Here is a 7,185-nt window from a genome sequence, read left to right on the forward strand (position 1 = left end):
TAAAACCATCAAAAGAATAAGGTGTGACAATGGTGGGGAATTCACGTCGAATCTCATGTTAAATTTTTACACCAAGTAAGGCATCTTGTTGGAAACCACATGTCCTCATACACCTCAACAAAATGGGGTTGTTAAGCGCAAGCATCGGCATTTACTTGACACAGCTCGAGCCCTACGTTTCGAAGCCAATTTACCAAACAAGTTTTGGGGGAATGTGTTTTAACGGCCGCGTACATTATCAACCGACTGCCCTCTAAAACTCTTGGTGACAAAACTCCGTATGAATTATTATACAATCAAAAACCCGAATATGACCATATGAGGGTCTTTGGTTGTCTAACTTATTTTTGGAGTATCGAAACAAAGGGTGACAAGTTCGAAGTAAGGGGGAGACCCGGAATTTTTCTAGGATATCCTCAAGGGACAAAAGGCTACAAAATATTTGATATTGAAAGTAAAAGAATGGTGGTGTCACGAGATGTCAAGTTCCATGAAAGCACCTTTACTTTCCCTGTTCAAATCCAAACTTCCAAGGATTATGATGTATTTGTTCCCACACAAGTTCAAAATAACGAAGGCCCGGATCATGAGCAAACTACCATTTCTAATGAGGTGGAAGATAATGGGCCTAACTCTAGCCCACAAAACTTGGATGGGAACATGATGGAAAACAATGGGAATGAACCAGATCCTATTCATGAAGACATGCCTCCTCAAAATATTGAAACACAAACTGATCTGGGAAACTCTCGATCAAAGCGAGATCGGACACAACCCAAACGTTTGGACGATTTCGTCGTTGATCTTCCCCCTTCGGTTGACCACGCACATACCGCATCAACCCAAGCCTCCTCCTCAACGGTACATCCCATTACCAATTATCTTTCTTATAATAATTCTTCTAATGCTCACAAATCCTTTTTGGCGGCCATCACCACCACTGATGAGCCAAAGACTTTTAAGGAAGCCATGCAAGACCCGAAATGGATTGACGCCATGAAGAAGGAGATTCAAGCTCTTGAACAAAACAACACATGGACTATTGAATCCTTGCCAGAGGGAAAGCGAGCTATTGACTCTAAATGGGTCTACAAGATCAAATACAAGCCAAATGGAGATGTCGAAAGATATAAAGCGAGACTCGTTGCAAAGGGGTTTACTCAAATCGAAGGAGAAGACTTTCATAATACATTTGCTCCGGTAGCCAAACTAGTAACTGTTCGTACGTTACTATCCGTGGCTACTAAAAACAATTGGTTCATTCATCAGCCCGACGTCAACAACGCGTTCCTTCATGGTGATCTTGATGAAGAAGTGTATATGAAGATGCCGCAAGGTTTTTCCACTGAAAAAGAAAATAGAGTTTGCCGTTTGCGAAAATCTCTTTATGGTCTCAAACAGGCCTATCGCAACTGGTATCAAAAATTCACCACTGCCCTCCTCGGTCTCGGTTTCTTTTCATCCAAGGCTGATCATTCCCTATTTCTCTACAAAAATGATGAAACTTTTATTTCAATTCTTATCTATGTCGATGACGTCATCATCGTTGGAAACGACTCCAAGAAGATACAAGAAATCAAAACATGTTTGCACGACAAGTTCAGCATCAAAGATCTTGGGGAGCTGAAATATTTTCTTGGGATAGAGGTGGTTCGGACTTCTCGTGGTCTTGTTTTGAGTCAACGAAAATATACTCTTGATATCTTGGAAGACAGTGGGATGGAAGGATGTCGCCCGAGTTCATTCCCCATTGAACAAAACCTAAAGCTTGTTATGGATGATAAAGAATCCAAGGTTGATGCTAGTAATTATCGACGTCTTATTGGGCGACTTCTTTACCTCCAGGCCACTCGCCCGGACATAGCCTACACGGTTAACACCCTCAGTCAGTTTGTCTCTGACCCTCATCAGAGTCATATGGATGCTGTAACTAGAATCCTTCGATATCAACTCCAGGTCAAGGCATACTTTTACCAAAAGAAGGTGGTACGAATTTGGTTGCATACGCTGACTCAGATTGGCTTGGTTTCCCTTTCACTCGACGTTCTCGGACTAGTTACCTTGTTCTTCTCGGTGGTGCTCCCATTTCATGGAAAACAAAAAAACTGTCGGTCGTTTCCCGCTCATCCGCTGAAGCTGAATATCATGCCATGGCTACAACTGTTAGTGAAATTATTTGGTTGCGATGGCTTTTACAGGAGCTGGGTCTTCAACAACTTGGCTCTACCACACTTTTTTGTGACAATCAAGCAGCTCGGCATATCGCCAACAATCCAGTTTTTCACGAACGCACCAAACATGTCTAAATGGACTGTTACTTTGTTCGTGAACGTGTTGAATCCAAGGAGATTTGCCCTATGCCTATCGACTCAAAACTTCAACTTGCTGATCTTCTCACAAAAGGGCTTGGAGCTTCGCAACTTCGTTTCTTACTTGACATGCTAGGCGTTGTTAATTTACACACTCCAGCTTGAGGGGTAGTATTGGACTTTAATATTCGGTCCATATCATCTCCTTATTTACCTCCTGCCTTATCTCCTTGATTATTGGTTTTTCCTCTTTTATGTTCTTTTCTTATCTATATCACTAATAAAGCAAACCATTGGGGGACACATGTCACCCAATGGTGCAAGCCACCTAAGCATCCACATAAGCAATGGCATGGCAAAACTCAAATAATGTGACAAGTGGCATTGGTCTCTGATGGGGATTCAATTGCTTCTCACATACGCACTCTCATCTCTCTCTCTCATTATCCCAAGTCGTTCAAAGAAACCCTAATAGCCGATTCCTATTCCTGCGTTCTCAATCGATCCTGTTCAACGAGTTTTAATCAATCTTCAAATATTCAACAGTCATCATCATCGACGGTAATGATTCCGATATCTTCTTCATAATCTTATTGATCGAATCTGTTTGAATGGTTTGTTTTACTTTGATTTGTTATGTATTTACTGTTATGTGATGATGTATGAATTTATTGTACATGATTTGAAGATCGATTATCTTATTCTTTTTTTCTTAGGGTTTTAAAAGCCGATATGATGTTGTTTGTTTATATTATTTGAAGATCGATTTCTTATACGGATTTGCTGGTCTGTAAGAGTTTCTTTGAAAGGTAATTATTCCGATATCTTCTTCATCATTTTATTGATTGAACACTTGGTGTATATATGTTTTGTCTATTGGGGGTTTTCAATTGAATATTTTGGTTTTTCAATTCTGTTCGTCAGATTAAGAAGAGTTTATATTCTCTTAAATAGTAACCGTTTTTTATGTTTGAAGTTTTATGTGATGCATTAACTGAATTAGAGCTAATTTTGCAGGAAATCAAATCCTCGATGGTTTTGTTATGTATTAATTTACTGAATGAATGTTATTTGAATATCAATTTTGAGTTCTCTGTTTATATAAAAACTGATATCATGTTGTTTGTTTATATGTGTAACGCTCCGCGTTTTCATAACCTTCCATATTTTCGGAAACTTTGTATCCTCGTAGTCGTCGCTTCGTTATAATCGTTGAAAAATCTTTTATCCTTATTTCGTTATATATATGGTCATTTATCTATCCTATTTTATTTAATTAATTAAGTTAATTAATTTTATTATTTAAAAAAAATAAATTTTTATAATAACCTAGTTAGTCTCGTTAAATTTTTTTAAAGTTAGAAAAATACAACCTAACTAACCAAGTTAGTTAGTGGTGAAGCTAGATTCTTTTTTTAATAACATAACATAAGTGTAATTAAGCTCAGGGACTGTCTGTGTTAATAGCTGTAAGTATATCGTTTTGAAAAAAAAAAAAAAGAGGAATTAAAACATCAAAAACCGCTGACCACGGGACTCGAGCCCGGGTCAACAGCAACATCAAACACACGTTTAACCAGCTGAGCTGGGTCTTGACATCGAACATAACCCGACACATAATTCACTTATGCTCTTATTAAATCAAACCTAAAACCCAGCCCACTAATTAAACCCTATATGTATATAACTAGTCAAACCCTAAAATGAGTTTTGTTACAGCCGCACATCAAACTCCTTTCCCTCTCAAATTGTCCCTCCTCCTTCATCTTCCCCCTCGTTCTTTCACCTCCGACGAAGAACCGGAGCAACGCCGGTCGTTATCTCGGCCACTCACGCACATCCTCACTTCATCCTTAGCCGCTTGAACTGTATCATGAGAGAGGAGATGAGCGAGTGTCGTGACGGAGGGAGAGAGAACGGAGGAGTCATGACGTCGGTAGTTGCGGCGGGTCTCAACGGCGAACAACACTCCGGCGGTGAAGGTCACGACGCCGTAGTTTCGCCGAAGATCGGAGCTCGCCGGAGTTAACATCGGAATTCGACTAGTCTTGCGTTCGGTACATCTCGATTACCTTTTTCTTTTTTTCCGTCTTTTAATACCTATCCAAATCTTATAACATTTCAAACTAAAAAGGAGACAAAGGGGGTTATAACATTCTGTTTCGATGGTTTATTATGTAGAAGATGACATTGTCATTTTTTTTTATTATTATTCAAAACTGTTCTAAAGAACAAGCTTGAGCAACAATATGGTGGAGTGAGTGGCAGGTGGCCATTGTTTCCTTTATTTTTATCCCATTTTATTCAATAATTTTATTTACTAATTGAAAACAAACCAAAAAAAAATATGTTATTTATTTAAACTAAATGTAGTCCACAACTGTACCTCTTATCCAGTTTATTAAAAAAAAAGGGAAACTATGTAGATCAACTATCTATTTCAATGAATCAAAACTTGTATTTTGAGATTTTTGTAGCTTTCATTCTTAATTTTTGGCTAAACTGTCATACTATTTCATCACTATAATTTTCCTTTTCATTAAATAAAAAGAAAACCACAATTAAGTAGTTTTGGTTTTCTGTTATAAACACATAGATGGCAGCGTTCCTTTTTTTGTGTTAAGTAAAATTAAATCCAAATAAAATTCAAACCAGCATCCTAGTCCAGTGGTTGTTGCTGTTGACAAATAAAAATTCAATCCTTTTTTTTTCTTTTTATTTAAAATTCTTAAATTCAAATATAGATGACAATTTATCACTTTTCTTTTTAATCAATAATCAACAATCATTTCTTTTAAAAGAAAACGTTGACCTAAATAACTATTATATTTTATTTATATAACATTTAAAGTTATTAACGAGATAAATATTAATGTTGATTTAGTCGATTTGTAAACCTTAAATATTAGAAATTTTAATATATATATTAACTAGCTCGTTATGTGATATGTTAATTATCTAGGATAACCGTTTCGTTCAGTCGGAAATCCCTATCATTTACTCGTGCGTTATTTTACAAGAAATCGCAACGCAACCAATGTGAGTATACTCGATCCCTTTTTCCCCTTTACACTTTGGGATGCAACATGTATAGCTATACAAACATCTTTAAACTAAACTAAACATACTCAATCCTTGTACAAACATGAAACTAATGTGCTTTACTTATTATTCTTGTATGCTCTATTTGAACGATTTGGAACGTATATGCTCATTAACTTTGCTAGCCCACCTTGACAATTATAGCGCTATAGGATTTACGCACCGCCCGTTAAACTTGGGGTATTGTTAAGTTAAACATTTACCATCCCGCTATCAATTGGGATTAGGCTATTTTATGCGTTGGATTCTTGGGTTTGATCATAGTGTACGCCAAAATTGCATATTAGTAATTCACATATTATGAATCATGTTGGATTTGAGCCTTTTATTCTATTATGCTATGTAAACAAACTTGTATACTCGCTCATTGCCTTTGCATTGAAACTCTATTTTAATACATGTTGCAGGTTGACTAATGAAGTATGGATGATTGATGAAACAAGTTTAGGGTGGACTAGATACACACTTTTAATCTATTTATCTTTTAATGTTATGTTATTTGTTGAAACAATGTTGTATTTTGTTTTGAATATTGTATGACAATTTAGCACTTGCAATGAAATTTGAATTTAATTAAATATTGTCATATAGTGTTATGAAGTCTCTAGCAATCTATACACACTTCGTCTCATCCCGATGTTTCCGCCATCGGTTGGGGTGTGACAATATTATTTTCAGTTTCACTTTAAGATGATGAATAGAAAAGGGTATGGTCTACAACCGAGATGATACAGACAAGATTACTGTGGTTTGATTACCCTTGTGTCATTCCTTCTTGGTTTCTTCTGTTCCCCCTTTTCTATTTTAGAGTTTTCGTGAAGGCTATGATGAGTTTGAAGTTCTGATTAAATATTGTTGAATATGGAACCTTGGTTTACTATCAATTTAGTTAATATATGATTTAACGTTTATTCATGATTTGTTAAATGTATATTTATAAATATTGATTTTTTTAATATTTTTTAGGTTTCTATATCCAAAATGAGATGCGATGTAACCCCCTGATGTAGTGTTTCTCAAATTTGCTTTAAAACATCATTTGATCAGGAGGATACTAATTTGGATACGATGTGCGAAGGTGTCTTGAAGCGCAATTGTGGGTACCAGTCGTTTATCATGTTGATTATGTTTCTTTCCAGTCGTCATAAAAAATGCTTAAAGGCGATATTGGGCATGAGGTGTTTGATGCTGTCGATACATTGCTTCAAATTCCGAATAATTTTTTCCGTCTTTGGACAATTATATCATCGAATAATTTTTTCCGTATTTGGATATTTGTGTATTTATTTTTAATTGACAATTGTTTTGACATGTGTGGTTGCTTTATCCGAACATATAGATTTTGTGGTTCAGTTTATTCGAATAACAATTGTGTTTTGGTAATTTGTTTCGTTGATTGAATTTTTGTTACCAAAAAAAAAAAGACATTCCGTTTTTTTATTTCTAAATTTAAACATGCTCTTTAATTTTTGTCATAAATATCTTTATATCTTAAAACGTTACTAAAAGTATAAGACATAATCTAACTTTGGAAACTCAAAATCATATAAAAATTAGTAACTAAAACACAATTTTTAGTTGATTTTAAAAACATAAGTTAATTGTAGATGTAATATGTTTATTATAATTATTGTTATGGAAATTATGTAATACATATATAAACTTTGTTTTATATATTTTCTAAGATTGTTTATAAATATATAAAAAATATTAAATACTAATTTTAAATAATTCTTAACGTTTTCGTTTTAAAAAACATTTTCCGTTTTTTAAA

At 35.1% G+C, this 7,185-nt stretch overlaps 1 long non-coding RNA gene across 3 annotated transcripts; it reads left to right on the forward strand.

The window, feature by feature from the left end:
• Window positions 1-4,004: 4,004 nt before the first annotated feature.
• LOC110936289 lies at window positions 4,005-6,722 on the forward strand. 3 transcript variants are annotated; one of them, XR_002589893.2, is made up of 3 exons: window positions 4,005-4,366; window positions 5,272-5,348; window positions 6,378-6,722. It is a non-coding gene; the product is annotated as an uncharacterized LOC110936289 (long non-coding RNA). The 3 variants fall into 3 exon arrangements; XR_002589895.2 differs by having other exon boundaries at window positions 6,459-6,722; XR_002589894.2 differs by lacking the exon at window positions 6,378-6,722 and adding an exon at window positions 5,819-5,874.
• Window positions 6,723-7,185: the final 463 nt, after the last annotated feature.

Source organism: Helianthus annuus, chromosome 4 (genome assembly GCF_002127325.2).
Source record: "Helianthus annuus cultivar XRQ/B chromosome 4, HanXRQr2.0-SUNRISE, whole genome shotgun sequence".
NCBI lineage: Eukaryota > Viridiplantae > Streptophyta > Magnoliopsida > Asterales > Asteraceae > Helianthus > Helianthus annuus.